The 18338-nt window shown below is 31.6% G+C and overlaps 1 protein-coding gene and 1 pseudogene across 3 annotated transcripts in view; one reads left to right on the top strand and one right to left on the bottom strand.

Annotated features, from left to right (window-relative positions):
* LOC145292048 (N-acetylglutamate synthase, mitochondrial-like) overlaps positions 1 to 18338 on the bottom strand; it is a 144580-nt gene that overhangs the window by 29860 nt on the left and 96382 nt on the right. The gene's annotated exons all lie outside the window — the stretch shown is intronic.
* Positions 263 to 396, top strand: LOC145292538 (U2 spliceosomal RNA; annotated as a pseudogene).

The following is an 18338-nucleotide window of genomic DNA, read 5'->3' as shown; positions in this document are numbered from 1 at the left end:
AGAGAGAGAAAAGAGAAAGAGGGTGTTGGTTTTATATTTTTATTATCGTCTAATATTTTGAAAGCTGAATTTCTAATAAAATGTGCATCTATAGGAGATAATGCCTGGGAATGTGTTCCCCCCCCCCACAGTTTAACAGTGGTGTGACGTCAAGAGAAAGAGGGTGAGAGAGAGGGAAGAGTAAGTGGGTGAGAGAGAGAAAGAGAGAGAAAAAAAAGAAAGACGGTGTTGGTTTTGTGAAAAAAGTTGTTATTTACAATTGTTCGCATTCTTGGCCTTTTGGTCAAGATCAAAGTGTAGTATCTGTTCTTCAGATGCTGCACTTCTATTTCTTGTTCTCTTTCGGTGGAGGAGAAATCCTCCACGACTGAGACAATTTTTATTTTTGTACCTTTTCTCCACGTTAAAAAACGACCCTGGTGTCTAACTCTGTCCCGTGGGGAGGCATAGTAAATAGGTACAATTGTTCGCCATTAGTGGATGTTGACGTCACGTCACGTGACATGACTAAGCGTTTTTTTTTTTTAGTATGAATAACATTTTTTGTTTTAATTATAAAGTCTACACTTAATTTTATAGAAAATGATGTATATATAATAGAAAAAAAAAGTTACTGGTTTTGTTGGATTCAAGTGGATCCCCCCCCTCCAGTTTAAGAGATAGCAGGTCACGTGGTAATATACAAAATGGCTAGCGTAAATATAAAGATCGGTTTTTTTATCGACGAATATTTTGAAAGCTGAATTTTTTTTTATTCCTGTACATTTTTTCCTGATATTTTTCGTTAAAACTCTTGTATAAATACTATTTTTAACCAGTTAAATACGTTGGAGACATTGTCATGGAGTTTAATAATCTCTAGAACAAAGCAGAAGAGAAATTACAAAAGTATCGGTAAAACAAAGTGTTTGTTTACATTTGTTCGCCATTACTGGATGCTGACGTCACGTCACGTGACATGACTAAGCGTTTTTGGATTATGTAATATTAACATTAAAATGACAGGTTTTTTGGGGGGCCCCCCTAGGAGAGAAATGATCAGTTCACCCCCTTTTAATGGTCCGTTTGGTGTGGAATTTCGATATTTGTCATGCGGGTGATCAAGGTTCAATATGATACATAATTTGTCAACTTTGGTTGTGTCTGTCAAAAGTTTGAGCTGACGTCACGTCACGTGACACGTATTGAATAACGTTAAAATGACAGGTTTTTTGGGGGGCCCCCCTAGGAGAAAAACGATCAGTTGACCCCTTTCTACTGGTCCGTTTGACGTGAAATTTCGATATTTGTCATCCGGGTGATCAAGGTGCAATATGATACCAAATTTGTCAACTCTGGTTCCGTCTTTCAAAAGTTTTAGCGTTACAAACAAACATACATACATACATACATACATACACACCGATTTTTGCCTTTTATATATATAGAAGATAGAAGATAAATAAATGCACCCCATGGAGTAAATTTCACACATTAAAAAGAAATCATTTTGTACATTTAGTTTATTTCTTATTAGAAAGAATATAGTTTTTACTTATTACTTATAAAAGTTTACTAAATTCTTATGTTAATACTGCAAAACTATTTTAGACAATCAACTTCATTTTCGATTTCATGTAATAGAAAAGAAATGTGCAAAAGCTGACACAAACACACGCAAACATACAACAATATTTCAAAATAATAGTAAATCTGCAAATATCCGTTTCACAATCAGGATTTTAAATAGTGCAAAACTAAAAATGCTTTCATACACTCATATATGCATAAAATAAAATAAATATACTTTAGTTCTGGGATTAAATTATATTTGAAAAAAAAAAAAATCTGTTTAATTGTTCTAATTAGTTTTAATTTATAATTAACCGAACCAGTCACCCATTTCTCTTTTACTTATTTATTTTTTACTCATTTACAAGTCCTAAAAATAAAATTAATGCCAGTTGGACTGACTGGTACAATAACGTAGTAATTGTACACCAGACCTTTGACCAATCAATGTAAAAGTAATAGTGCCATTACTAGTAAACTAGACCTTAGATAACAATAAAATATTATCCGAGCTATAAATAAATATGACGCAATAGTTATACATATTGACCTACATTTAACTATACAAGGAAAAACCCCACAGGAACAATTCATTATGCCTCCTCCGCGGAAAAGACGTCGCACAAAACTAGAATTCACAGTACCTGGATACGAATTTCTAGGACCAGGGACAGACCGCAAGAAATATAAAAACACTCCACGAAACAAACTCGATCTAGCCGCAAAACCTCGCACAGTCGACCATACAACCGAAACCTTCCAGTCGGTACACATGGCGCGAGGAGGATCAACACAGCCCCGCCAAAAAAACCGTGGTAGAAAAACAAAAAAAACAAAACAAAAAAAAACTTCGCCACAGGCACCCACCCACACCATTAAACGTTTAATGGTGTGGTCTGGCCACCATTATACATTATCTCTCTCTCTATATATATATATATATATTGGAATTACATATTACTATTGGAATTTCATCTATGGTGTAATAAATAATATATATATATATATATATATATATATATATATATATATATTATATACCATACCTGTGTTTGTATATTATATTTTTTTCTTTTGTATGACGCCTGTGACTGAGATGCATGAAATTTATTTTTCAGAAAACGACCACCAAACCTTAGATGAAGAAAAGTTTTATGACGCGCGAGAGCGCGTTCAGAAACTTTAAACAACCACAGCTAAGGAGATTAGAGCATGGCACTAAACGGCGGCTTAGAACAGTCACATTCTCTAGTATTTTATTCTATTCTAAAACTGTGGTCGAAAAAAAAAAAAAAAAAAAAAAAAACGTCGACACAGGTACTCCCCCCAACCCACACCATTAAACTTTTAATGGTGTGGGTGGGTGACTGGAGACGTTTTTGTTTTTTTTGACCACTTGTCACTTGTCACATAAGGGGCCATGATTTGAGTCTGTCATGCCTGACAAGGTAGGATTTTGCTGCTTGGCAGGTTAGTTTGGAGTATGTACATCGAGGGAGCACAACTGCCAGGAGTTCATCAGAGCACACTCCATTAAAGTACTTGTTACAAGCACAGAGATGTGATATTGTGATGATGAGACAAGGGTTGAAGCCTGGCCAAGATTGTGGGACCTATTAGATTTGAAGCTTCTTTTGGACCCTGTCTAAGAGCAAAAAACTAGTGGTAGATGCTTCAGCCCAGGTGTGACAACAATACTCCATGAATGAATGAATCATGACTTTGTAAAAATAAAGGATTTTCTCTGGTGTAAGTAATTTTCTAGCATGGTAAAAGGAGTTCACCTTCTTTGCAGCAGTCTTGTTAATATCCTCAATGTACTTGTTCCTAGTCATGTTGCCTATGAATGTTAAGCTGACAAGTTTGAAAGATGGCTTCTCATGTAGGGTGTCATTTGTCATGTCTTAGCTAGCTATGTATTCCCTTTCTTCCCTCACTATGTTGATTCAACCAGTGTCAAATATTTTTTAATGTCTGTGAGCAATCAGAGAAAGAATACATTTTTCTTCAGTATGACCATATTTACATACATATGTATGTACATACTACAAACACATATGTAAATTAGATGGCAAAATAATAATCCTTTACTTTTATATAAGAATAAAGAATAATTATTCTAAATAATTATGTTGATAAAAACATAGAAGATAATTACTTTTAGTTATGTTAGAAGAAAGTCTTAAAAGTTTATGAATTTTTTATTAAAATCAAAGTAGCATAAAAAGTGGTTGTAACAAAAAAGGTTATGTCTAGCATTTCTATAATTTTTCTAGCAAAAACACTAGAAACCAAAGAATCACATTGAATTTTCTGACATGCACCCATAGTTTTAAAAAAAAATATTGATATGTATCAACAATTATTTCAGAACATATATAATCGCACAATAAAATTAATAAAACTTGTTTGATGAAATAGAAAGTTCTGGAATTCGAATATGAGATAGTGACATGTTTATTTTCTAATGCATTTCATTAATTCTTTTATTTTCATAAAATTTAAGATAATATAAATGAAAAATCCAACTATATTTCTGTTTAAGATAATAAAAAAAAACCCAAAACACATAATGCGCCAACAGTTTTAATTCGCTTCACAGCATATTTAATGATTTAATACCAAGTATGGTTTTTACTCAAAGTACAATACCTATTGGAGATAGAGAAAATTTTTGCAAGTTAACCATTAGTGAGATTGTCAGATTCTATCAGAGAGGCAGTGTCCTTCCTAGACAGCTTTCGGGGAGATGCAATTTTTCTCAGACAGTTCTCAGAGAGATAAAGCCATTGCAAGACGACTCTCAAACAAACAAGTCAAACAACTCAAGAGTAGAAATTCATTGCAGATAACCTTCTATAAGAGATTATGGTATAAACAAACAAAATCAAATTTTAATGCATAGGTATTAATTGTATCTCAATTAAAAGGGTTAGCTAGATTTCCTAATCCAATTCACAGTTCATGAATCAACCAAATAATATCACCATTTTGAATGTAAGTCAACCATTTCAATTTCTGTAAAAGTCTATAAGGAACATGAACAGAAAAAAAACAAAAAACAATGATAAATTTATTTATGGAAATGGTTAGATGGTCATCTAATCTGATTAAAAAAGAAATGTTATGATGTGTTGTAAAACAATAGAGAAAATGTATATTTTCCCTGAATTTATTGGAGAAGGTAAAAATGGCTCCTCTTGTCGTTTTGTCCAGGCAGCAGGAGGCAAACAGCCGTGCATCAGATCTGGAATGACAGTTGATGAGGACAGAAAAAGGGTTGGTTATGGAAAAAAAAAGTTAAAGAGAGAGAGAGAGGGGGGAGAAGAGAGAGAGAGAGAGGGGGGAGAAGAGAGAGAGAGAGAGGGGGGAGAAGAGAGAGAGAGAGGGGGGGGAGAAAGAGAGAGAGAGAGGGGGGAGAAAGAGAGAGAGAGAGGGGGGAGAAAGAGAGAGAGAGAGGGGGGAGAAAGAGAGAGAGAGAGGGGGGAGAAAGAGAGAGAGAGAGGGGGGAGAAAGAGAGAGAGGGGGGGGAGAAAGAGAGAGAGGGGGGGGAGAAAGAGAGAGAGGGGGGGGGGAGAAAGAGAGAGAGAGGGGGGAGAAAGAGAGAGAGAGGGGGGAGAAAGAGAGAGAGAGGGGGGAGAAAGAGAGAGAGAGGGGGGAGAAAGAGAGAGAGAGGGGGGAGAAAGAGAGAGAGAGGGGGGAGAAAGAGAGAGAGAGGGGGGAGAAAGAGAGAGAGAGGGGGGAGAAAGAGAGAGAGAGGGGGGAGAAAGAGAGAGAGAGGGGGGAGAAAGAGAGAGAGAGGGGGGAGAAAGAGAGAGAGAGGGGGGAGAAAGAGAGAGAGAGGGGGGAGAAAGAGAGAGAGAGGGGGGAGAAAGAGAGAGAGAGAGGGGGGAGAAAGAGAGAGAGAGAGAGGGGGGAGAAAGAGAGAGAGAGAGAGGGGGGAGAAAGAGAGAGAGAGAGAGGGGGGAGAAAGAGAGAGAGAGGGGGGGAGAAAGAGAGAGAGAGAGAGGGGGGAGAAAGAGAGAGAGAGGGGGGGAGAAAGAGAGAGAGAGGGGGGGAGAAAGAGAGAGAGAGGGGGGGGGGAGAAAGAGAGAGAGAGAGACGGGGGGAGAAAGAGAGAGAGAGACGGGGGGAGAAAGAGAGAGAGAGACGGGGGGAGAAAGAGAGAGAGAGACGGGGGGAGAAAGAGAGAGAGACGGGGGGAGAAAGAGAGAGAGAGAGGGAAGAAAGAGAGAGAAGGGAAGAAAGAGAGAGAAGGGAAGAAAGAGAGAGAAGGGAAGAAAGAGAGAGAAGGGAAGAAAGAGAGAGAAGGGAAGAAAGAGAGAGAAGGGAAGAAAGAGAGAGAAGGGAAGAAAGAGAGAGAAGGGAAGAAAGAGAGAGAAGGGAAGAAAGAGAGAGAAGGGAAGAAAGAGAGAGAAGGGAAGAAAGAGAGAGGGGAAGAAAGAGAGAGGGGAAGAAAGAGAGAGAGAAAGAGAATGAACGAAAAAGGGACAAAGATAGAGAGAGAGAGAAAGAAAAAAGAAAAAACAGATCATTATGTAACACTTATTCTCATAAACTTATGTTTTCATTTATAAACTACTTTTCTTTTAAAATTATAAATTTATGCTTTAAAACTTGCATTAAACATTTTAAATATTACATTTTTTCTAAAGTTGCTTTAATACAAAACAAGACAAAAAATAACACGTTATTCATAAATAACATCAGGAAATATTTTCAGTTTTAACTAATAGGTATCAAAAAGATTCATTACTTTTATTTTCGTTTCATTTTTATTGAATAAAATCAGATTTTATAATCAATCTTTATCAATAGATCAAAGTAAGCCAATAACGTTCAAAAACTTTTCAAGATTTACAAACCTTTTAAAAATCAGATCAAGTACAACTAAAATATTTTTACTATAAATTAGATTTATAAACAAAGATTCCCCCCCTCAATAAAATGCAATATTTTCTGAATTTCGCAAATTTTACCATCAATTTGTAGCAAAAAATAAAATTAGAATAAAAATTTAAAAAATGAATAGTCAAACGGAAGGCTACTACACCAAAATATAGGGGTGGGGAGGTTACTTCTTTCCAAGATTACTCCACATACTTTTGCTCCTCAGTTTATAATGCTTAGTGTTTATCAAGGAGGTATCAGGCTTTATTCTTCAAGTCTATTGTATGAACTCGATCAGGTATTGATCCCCAGTCTTCTAGTCCATTAGTGAACACTTAAACTATTGTGCCAAATGGTCCAGTTCAAAATAAAAAAATCTTGTATTACATGAAAATCTATTAAAATATTAACAGGAAACGGCAGATTTTGAGGACATATTTCAAATATCTTCCTATAAATTTTATTACCTTCAAGTTGACTAATAACCATATTCTAATGTCTATCATTTTTTAATGTCTGCTTTACATGCTGGCTAGTGCTGTGCACAACCAATGAAAATGCACACGCAATTGTAACTTTAAAAGTGTAATGCAGTGATACAGCAATAACTCTCTTCCTGAAATTAGCCTGATCAAAGTTTAATGGCAGTTAAAAGCTACTAATATGGGTTCCAATAACAACTAAATATAAAATGCATGCTAAAGGGCGCTAATATCCCTAGTGAACCAACTTTGTATGAAAGGTCCAGAAAATAATCGATTAAAAAGCTGATCAAAAACGTGGCAAAGGAGTTCCATGTGTGCCATCAGATGACTTGAACATAAGCACATCTGATACAAATTGTATGGGATGCAGAAAAGTTCAGTTCATGTTGAAGGAGACGAGGGAAAGTATGCAAGTCTGTACATCTTCCACAGGTCCATGCAACATCTCATAAGCCAATTATTTAGATGTGTGACAATCTCTATGATCATACTTTTCTAAATATAAGGATTCCTCTCACATCAGATCAGACCAGAATCCACTGAACTACTATGTAAGGAGCATAATTGAGTGTGAAGTAAGTCAACCTATGAACCAACTGAATCAAACTTGGCATATCCAGATCATGTCCACATTGTTATCCTCTCCAACACTAAAACATTAAATCACATTCACTAAAATGAAGTCTAAAATTGATAAAGATTAATTGATTCAGATATATTTTTGTTATAATAGCAATGAGTTCATTAAACAAATGTGATCAAAGAATATTTGTATCAATTTGTTTTCAAATAGAACGTTTTTTCCCAAAAAATTAATGCAAAGGTTTTTAGAAAAAAAAAAAAAATCTATATGTCTCTGTGTGTGTGTATATATATATATATATATATATATATATATATATATATATATATATATATGTGTGTGTGTGTGTGTGTATATATATATATATACACACACATATATATATATATATTAGTTTCCTCTTAATATATGGCATAATTGCATTGACACACTGGTTCTCGTCAGATTACCGAAGTTAAGCAACGTTGAGCCTGGTTAATACCAGATAGAAATTATAGGTGCTGTATGTGCTCTCCGCTTATCTTGGCATTTGTTTCCAGTCATCATGTACATACACTTCATGTGCCACTGGTATTTAATAATGTCGACTCAGGAGAGGTGTGGTTGAAAATTGCGTATCTACTGCCACAAAAAATTTCACGCGCAGGCACCCCCCTTCGTGGGTATCCATAATCTGCCAAAGATTGAAGGAACCATGTGTTTCCTCTTAAGGGAGGTGGTGTTTGATCAACACTGCTGCAGAGTCATAAGATAAAATACCGTTTTGTATTTAAATTATACACAAATATACTTCTATTAAATAATTACTATACAATAACTCAAACAGTCGTTTCATAGAGATATGAGGAACTTTGCGCAGTGTGTTCAAAGCAAAACCACTAGTATCTGTTTGAATCATTGTATAGTAATTATTTAATAAAAATACATGTTCTTAATAGTTGAGCACCCTGGTCTGTTTCTCTTCAAAAACAGAATATTTAGTATATATGTATATGAGCAAGATTGAGTAGATAAAATTTCAAATCATTGAACCTTCAATCAGATATAATAATCTGGAATGTATTTCAATGTATAAACTTGTATTTTTCCTTTAACTATTGACAAAAAAATGTTTTGGAGTAACACAAATCTTCATATTTTGGAAATTAAATTTAAACCCCATCATAGTTTTATTGCTTATAAATGTAATTTGATCTGGGTTTAGAATAAATGTTTTATTTTAAAATAAGTTTGTGAAATCGACACATTAATTGAACTGAAATCTTTCATCCTATGTGATACAACTCATAAATATAACATCTGATTAAGACGATTGAAGGATGTATTATGTCTTTTAGATTGCAACTTTTGATAAGAAGTTCTAAAGGAGAAAAAAAAAACCTGAACAAGAGTAACACTAAAATGCACAGAGATAAGCAATCTGTACATGGATAGTACAGAGATGACTATACATGTTTAGGTTTTAACTAAATACATGAAAGCAAAGATATAAGAACGACAATAAAATAATAATAAAAAAAAAACAACATTTTATTGAAATTGTACCCTAAGTTATGAGCCATCAAAAAAATATATTTGCATTTATAACTGTATGTTATAGTTTGCTTCAAGCATTGTATGTAATGTATACGCTTAAAGTTTAGAACGCTGTGACAATACAATATGTTATGAACACCAGGTGAATTGAAAAGATGCCATAATTTCATTTTATACTTATTGAAATTTAAAAGAAAATCAGTATGAAATAAAATTATTACATCACATGTCTACATGTACTATTATGTTGTTTCTCATCCAGTCATTCTTTCTATTAACTTGATGTTCATAACCTTACATCAAATTGTTACAACCTTCTAAACCTCAAACCTAAAAGAAAAAGTTTTAAGAAATCAATCCTTGATCTTACTTGACATAAAATAAAATTGAATTTATGTGCTCATAGAAAAATAGAAACAAACTTAAACTATTTATTAATGAAATTCAAAATATAATTGTGAATGAAATTTACTTTTTTGCATATAAGAAAAAAAAAAATCGCCAAATTCTATATTAATTTGATTCAACAATCAGAAATAGTGCATTTTCTGTAATAAAGTGTCTACCACCAATTTATTTGTCTTCTTTTTTATGTGAAGTGAAACTAAGTAAAACATTATGAATTTTGGAAAACAGCTGTTAAGCACAGGGATGGGTAATGTGGGCTATATTTAGTTTAATGCAGTTTGAAGCAAACAAGACTGTCAACCTTTTGTGCGAATACAGATATAAAAATTTTGATGAAATTCTAAACATAGACGACATCAATTGATAAATATTCTCAACATTTCACTTTCTTTAAAGGATTGTTAAGGAGTTATAATATGGATATGTTTCATTTGAAAATTCAAATCTTTCTTTTATTTGCATTGAAATTTGATGCGATTAGAAACGAATTTAGATTTCAATTTTTTTAACTTGTTAAACTCAAGACTCAAATTTTATACATTTTCCTTGAATCAAAATCATTTAGTGGATTTTTATAAAAATTGCAACAAGAATTATACATATAAAATTTAACAGCATATATATCTCATAATCATCATAAAGAAATAAAAGTGAATTAATTTTATTAATAACAGAATAGGAAGAGTATTCTGCTAGTTAGTTTATAAAAGTAAAATTTTTTCCAAGGAAACATATCCTTTATTGATAAGTATTTTTACTTTTGAAATATGGGTCTGTTAAGGTTTCTTTTAAATCAAAAGCCAGACAAAAGCCACTAGCAGCTGCATTTTAGCCCATCAGCCATAGTTTGATGACCCCTGTATTAAATTATCAATAAACCAACATCCATATTTGAGGAGTTACATTCTATCAAAAATTTATAATGATAATAAATGACAACAAAAATCATAATCAGGCAGTGGAACTTGCATGTTGGTTTTGAGAAAGGTCATTTTATTAATTATTTTTTACATTCCCATTTTTTTTAAAATTGATTATTATTGATGTTTGGTGTTACATTCCTATAGTGTTATTTACATTGGGGATTTTGCCATTTTGACTAGTAGTTCTTGCCTTTGTTTTTATTTTATATAATTTTAACTGTATCAACAGTTAATTTACTGAATAAAATTAAAAGCATAAAAAAAGAAAAGAAAAAATTAAATTAAACTAAACTCGAATATCTTTAAATTTTGCATCATGTATTTTTATTAATTCTTTTTTTCAATGAGAAACAAAATTTCTTTTTAATACACTAATTCTCACTTCTAAAAATTATTTTGAAATCATTGCATTTTTGTTTAAAAAATGGCTTATAATATAAAATTAACAAATATGAAACCATTAAATCAGTTAAGCTTTTACTTAAAAGATTATTTTTAGATACTGATATAATGTCTGATGTTTGCAGAAAATATTTAAGTTGCCAAAAAATATTGTCATAAACATGTATAAGAATTTTGTTTAAGTTTATGCTATTGCTATAATTATTAGATTGATAGCAAAGAAAAAAATTTCAATATGTAAGTATCGAAGTTTAGATGAGAAAAATGTGTGCTTGCTTACACAATAAGTTGTTTCATAAGTTTATTAATCTAGGGAACATTAATATTTCTAATAGTGCTCATAACCTTTGGTACAGCTTTTATGATTGGTTGTTCTTAAGGTAAGAAAACTTATAAAGCTATTAATTTGAAGAATGTCAGAGAAAAAAATGGGGAAATAAAAATGGCTAACAAAATGAAAAAAATAATTTGAATTATTCAGATTACTGTGCTCATCTCAGATGTTATTCTCACAACGTTTTGGCCGATGTAACTTCCGACCTTCTTAAGGAGAGTTTTATCAAACTCAAGAATCTTTACATTCTGAATAGAACCCTTTATTTAATCCATGGGATAGCTTGTTCTCGTTATATCAGTCATGATCAGATAAAAGTCTATAAGTAATTCTTAATTGTATTCTTAATATTACCCATAGTAAGCATTGAACCATCAATCTTCAAGAAAATTGTCACTTTAAACTGATTATTACTTAGTACTTTTATCTGCTGTGCCACAAATCAGAATTCAAAATAAAGATTCATAGAAGAGTCTATCTCTGCTCTACATTATTTTCAGAATAGGTGCTGGACTGAATTTAAATCTTTGGTCCCCACCCCCTACAAAACATTCACAACAGTCATCTAGCTTTAATCACTGTCAACAATTTCTCTTACTTTTTATTTGTGCCTAAAACTAAGCAAAAATTCCATAAGTCAAGTTTAAAATTATCCATCTGTGAAACATTACTGCAGGGCTGCTTCCTGACTGGCTAAAACATAATTGTTTTCAAGCCCATTGTAAACAAGTTTTTATTGAGCCATCCTTTTAAATAATCAAATACTACCCAATTTCACCAATCCTTATCCTCAAGTGGCATTTGATCATTGATAAGTGGCAAGTCCCTTTCTAGTCAAAAAAAAAAAAAAAAAAAAAAAAAAAAAAAGATTGAAGACAGTTGTTTTGTTTTACAATCTATCGACCTTTTTCGGGTTATTTAATGTCAAGTCCAGTAATTTTAGAAAAGGTTTTATGCTTCAAGTTCTTTATAGCTTCAAATATTTATTCATAATGTTTGCTTTGGTTGGAAATCTGTTTTTGTTTTTGACTTTGCAGAACATAATTGAGTTTTGCAAAGAAAAAAAAAACAAAAAAACAATTATATCCATGTTTAGTGAATCAGTATCTTCAAAAAACTGATCTGGTAACACCAGATGTCCTAACATGTATTACCACTCCAAGCCAAAGTGGACCTAGGAGCAATCGTCACTAAGGGGCAAATCTGCATTCTCACTGGATGTCTTTTAATGTCATATCCAGAACCTCTGTGTCTAAAATTAAATGAAAATGCCATGAGAAAAGTTTCTTTCCTAAAACTATCTGTGAAACAATACTGCTGGGCTGTTTCCTGGCTGGCTATAACATGATCGTTTTCAAACCCATTGTAAAGTTCTTGTCGAGCCATCCTCTTAAATAGTCAAATTCTGCCCAATTTCCACCATTTACTAATCAGCATAGTGCTGTCTTATCAACCACTTCACACTCATCAATCCTTATCCTCGAGTGGCATTTGACCTTTGATAAGTGATTAATTAAAAAAAAAGAAAATATTAAGGTCAGAAATTAGTGTGGCGAAAACGTTATGAAGATGAGAACAATAACCTGAATAATCCAAATAATTCAAATTATTAATCCTCATCTCAAAAATTGTGAAACAAAGTAAATAGTAGTAGAAGTAGTAGTAGTAGTAATTATAGGAGTAGGATCATGAGATATGAACATCTCCTACCTTCTCTGGTGAGAATTGAACCATTCTAAAAAGATGGTCAATCAATTCGGGGTGTTTTTGTTCAGTTTTTTATTTTTTTATTTTTGCAAATTTTGCATTCTCAGAAGGGAGTAAGAAGAAGAAGGATGCAGCCACATTATGGAGTTGGGACTTCATTTGCTGCAAGGCGTCATTCTTCATTCGTTTTGGCACCTGAAGGTATTTAATCATTCTATAATCCACCGTTTCGTCAGAGAATGGTGAGAAGACACATGGGGAAAAACAGTCCATGGTAGGTCAGCTGATACCATGTTCACCGAGATAGAATTCCAAAACGCGGCTCCACGGGCACTCTTTCATCATCGTGTCATGGTGGTAGTGGCAGTTGTTTTCTTTTTAGTGGAAGAAAAGAAATTGGAACACAGTTCCAGGAGCCTACATCCTCCTGGACCTTGAACAGACAAAAAGCAGGGAAAAAATTGTCAAATGATGCACGTGTTGTGCATTGAATAGGAAAACAAGAAATTTAACGAATGGAATATTTATTAAATAGGATAATAGTTTAACAATAATATTTATTAAATAGGATAATAGTTTAACAATAAAAAAAAACTGTCATAAAAAACAATAAAAAAGAAACAGTTTCTATGAACTTCAAAAAAAAAAAAATGAAAGGAAAACAATTTTATATAAAGCAAATATGAGAGAAAGGAGGAAGAATCGAAATAGAAAATTGATATGAACAAAAAAAATTACCTTCTAAAAATATCAAGGTATTTTTCATCATAAATCATGCAAAATAAGGTTTTCGGAAAAAACAAAAATTCTTCAAAGGAAAAAGATGAGAAAAATAACTAAAGAGTGTATATATTTATTTAAAAAGGTATTTACATATTGAAACACATAGCTTCAGTTTGAAAACAGGGATTAAGAATTGTTGATAGGTGCCATAAGGCAGAAAATCATTTCATAGGACAAATATATTTTTAAATAAATACATTGTTTCTTACATTGATAATTGAACACCCTAGTCACTTTCTTTTGAAAAATTTATTTTTAATATATATATATATATATATATATATATATATATATATATATTAAAATGTACTTAGCATAAGACTTTACTGCAGTTTCATTGCATCACCAATCTTCAGAAATGTATCTATAACTGCAGTAAAGTGTTAAGTACATTTAATTATCATTGATATAACTATTTAATCGAGTATTGAGCTCTTTGTCCAAGATATGCTGTCGAAAAATTTTGGCTACATATTCGACGACATGTTTTGGTTATAACCATATTTTGGCTTAGCTTCTTCAGACCAGGTAATCAAAATAAAAATAAAAAAGTGTTTATTTTTATACGGATGACCATGCTTAAAGCTTAGTAAAAATATGGCTCTTACTGAAACAGGTCTTCAAACATATAGCTTAAATAAAGTAAACTAAGTAAACAAAACGTCTTTCCTAAATATATATTTAAAATAAAATGAAAAAGATAAGAGCTAAATGTCAAGAATGATGTAAAAGTAGCAAAAGATATTGTTTGCCACTTTTTGCAACTCGACTCGCAATAAAAAGTTATTATATATTAGTGATGAGATGATTCCAATATTTTCCTGATTCCGATACAATTACTGATGCTATACTTGATTCTCAGTTCTGATAAAATTACGGATTCTGATTGTTTATAAATCTCTAAGTATTTAATTATAAAGTTTTTATTTTTCCAGATTGCCATAAAAACATGTTACATGTGTAGATATTTTCTCAAATGTAAAAATACATTTGTGGGGGAAAGTCTATAGATGTTAGTTTTACTGATTGTTTAAAATAAATAAATATTCATTATTTTAACATTAGTTAGTAATGAAAGATTTTGTTTTAAACAAAATCAAATAAAAAAAGAAAAAAAAGAATCGTTTTTAGCATCGGAAAGTAGACACAAATTTTTTTATTATTCCGATACCCCAAAAAGTTATGATTTTTTTCAATTCCGATTAATCGTCCCAAAACTTATATACATATATCTGAATAACAAGATGAATTAGATCATAGATTAATAAATCTTGCCGTTTCAAGTCTTAAAAATATTTTTTGGAAGTAATATTTTTATATAAGACAATAGCAGTCAAATAAAATTGTTCAATATACTAGATTGAGCAAAATAAAAATTACAGGTTTTATATTTAAATTTCTTTCAGAAAATATTTTCAAAATAAAAATTTATTGTTTGAACAAAGAATACAACATTTGCTTAATCCATGGATTTTCAATGTAGGCTCATCTCCTCAGAGGAAAGTCATGAACAAAGTATTTATTCTGGTTTGATATGATTTTGCTATATAGCACATACATTGAAAATATATTAAAAATTTAATCTTTTTTAAAGGGACATGAGCCTACATTGAAAATCCATGGATTAAGGAAATTAAACATATTCTTCATTCAAACAATACATTTTTGTATATTATTTTAATTGGAATTCATTATTGAGATGAGTATTATTTATATAAGTTTGAACAAACAAATTAGTATTGTATCCATTAAATATATGTAAACTTATAAAAATTATTTTATAATAAAAAATAATTCTACTTAAAAAAAGCCGTTACTTAAAAAAAAACAAAAAAACTCTTATTTACCGAAAGTAAAATAAAAATGTTGCTTAACAAAAATCATCAAATGATGACCCATACTCAGAAATTTATTCTGGTTGAAATAAATATGGATGCAAATAGGTCATCAAATCATTGAATTTATTGTTTTCAAATTACTGACCATATTTATGTTTATCAGTTGTATCAATAAGAACAAAATATTGATTATAGTAGGATTATTTTCAAGTCTGATGTAAATAAATTCTTGTTGACGTATCCTTTTACATAATTAAACCCTACCCAAGTTCCACCATTACTGATTGTCACCACCAATTTAAATTAAATGGGACGGATAAAATGTTTTTTTTTTCTTGATAGAAATTTGTTCTCTCATTAAATTTCAATATATGAATACAATTCTGATAGTGCATTCTATGAAAAATTATTCACCAAATTGAATTTATAAAAAAATAAACAAAATAAAAATCAACTTTTTGTTTTCAATACAAAAAGCAGGGCATCTATTAAGATGGTGCAATGGTTAATGAGATTGTCTAGATAATAATTTTATCTGTAACAATTTGTCGAAGATGTATGCTTCAGGTCCAGACTAAGCTAACCTTGATATAGCTAACATCTTTCATATCTTTTCACCAGTTAACATCAATACAAAATGGGCTGACCTTGATAAAAACTTGACCTATGAACTTCCTTAAGATCAAAGAGCATTTTCAAGTTTATCCATGAAGAAAGAAGGTGCACAATGTTTCTCAACCTTGGTGATAACCAAGGATACTCTTACTTTAAATAGATTGTTGAAGTCTAATCTGTTTAACAAAACAAACCTCATTAGTATTTCTATTCCTCTTTCTCTAGGAGAGAAATAATATTTGATTAAATTTCATAGAGGTTCTTTAAGAAAGTTAACTTTTCCTTAAGTTGAATAACTCATACGAAAGATGACATTATTTTAACCTTTCAATAAATAACAGAAATGGATAGAACTGGTTATTAATGAGAGACAGAACTAGTGAATTCTGCCACATTCATAAAGGTGGACCAGCTTATTATCTCATACTATGATCAGTCTATCTTATATCATTGCCATTATATTCCACTCCCTATTTATTCTTCCTAACTTCATTACTTAACACACATGATTTAAACACTCAAAAGACGGTTAAACAAGTGTAATCAGACAAAACCATTCAATATATTATTTATCTATATTCATTATCTAGTCTGTCATCACAATTTTCTTCACACAATTATTCAATTTTTGTTCATCAAAATCATGTTTCCCTTCTTGTTGGAAAGAGTCCTCTGTTGTTCCTATCTTTAAAAATGCTGGTAATCGATCAGATGCAACTAAGTATCATCCTGTTAGTCTCCTCTCTGCTATTAGCAATGTTTTTGAAAGGTTAGTCAATGGCAAGCTTGTTGATTTTCTAGAAAATCTGAGCCTCTTTAGTAATGTTCAGTATGGCTTTTATGGTTTTCATCAACTGATGATTTTTTAACTGTTGTAACTGAGCGGATCTGTCGGTTTATGGATAATTCAGGAGAGGATAGAGCTATCGCGTTCAACATCTCAAAGGTGTTAGACAGATGGTGGCATTTTGGTCCTGTACATAAATTTTGAGGTGTTAGTGTAAAGTTCTTGACATTATCAGGTTTATTTTTCTGATCGAAGCTCGCAAGTAACTAAGAGGTAATGTTTTTTTCAGTCTCTTTTACCAATGTTAGCCTTCCTCAAAGCTCTATTTCAGACCCAACTCTGTTTCTTTTTTATATCAATGATCTTCCAGAGAATATTGTTGAGAAAATTAATATTTATCCTGATGATACTACTTTCTATTCTGCTGTTGCTTCTTGTCCGTCTCCCTCGGAGCAGTTGAAATATGTAGCTAATCTAGAAGGTGAATTGGGTTCAGTTTTAGATTTGAGTAAGAAATGGCTTGTTTCATTGAATCCAGTTAAAACTCGGTTTAGGCCTTTCAATCGTAGGTGTGTCCCTTTTCTTCCCAAGATTCTCATGGATGGCTCTGCTCTTGAGGAAAAATCGACTCTGAAATTTCTTGGTCTTTGTTTCATATTAAATCTTTCTTGGAATACATATATTAGATCCATTGCTCTTTCTGCTTCACTCAATAAGTTCTCTATATCGTTCTAAACAATTTCTCACACCTGTGGCTATTCTCCATTCTCCATCTCTACAAATCTATCAGGCAATGTATGGAGGATTGCTGTCATATTTACCCTGGTGAATCTCTATTCTGTTTTAGATTTCTTGATAAAGTGAAGAAACATATCTGCAATTTAATTGATCCCCACTATCTTCTCTGCTACCTCTCCCTCACAGACGTGATTTGTGCTAGTCTCAGTCTTTTCTATAAATACTATTATATGTGTTCTTTAGAATTGTCTGATCTACTGCCTGCTTCTTTTGTTCTTTCACATAAATTAAACTGAGACACAAACAAAGCTTGAGTTTAAAAAAAAATAGCTATGAAAAAAAACTTGTATTATTGTAAAATAAAAAACAAAACAAAAAGTAACAAACATTTGCATCCGGGTTTATAAAAGTAAGCAATTATAATCATTTATTTTAGAAAAATTAAAAAAACCCAACTGTACTTACTCACCATTGCTATTGATGCAATGAAGTCATTTTAGGTTTTATTTTTTATCTGTTTGAACATTTTTAAACTTAACAGAAAAATGAAATGAAATTTTAGTTGTAAAATAGACAACTCTTGCTATATTCTTAAGTTTAAAATAAGAGTTATCTTCCTTGTTGATTTTTATTTTTAGATGATTATATAAAAATATCCAGTATGTAATAAATAATTAATAAATTGTAACAAAGTTCATTCCTATATTGCCAATAACATGGTACAATGATACCATATGAAATTGGCTTGGTAGAAGCAA

Source organism: Euprymna scolopes, chromosome 13 (genome assembly GCF_053919585.1).
Source record: "Euprymna scolopes isolate OS-2025 chromosome 13, ASM5391958v1, whole genome shotgun sequence".
Classification (NCBI taxonomy): Eukaryota; Metazoa; Mollusca; class Cephalopoda; order Sepiida; family Sepiolidae; genus Euprymna; species Euprymna scolopes.
Note: the sequence above shows the minus strand (reverse complement) of the source record. Positions and strands in the feature narration are given on the sequence as shown.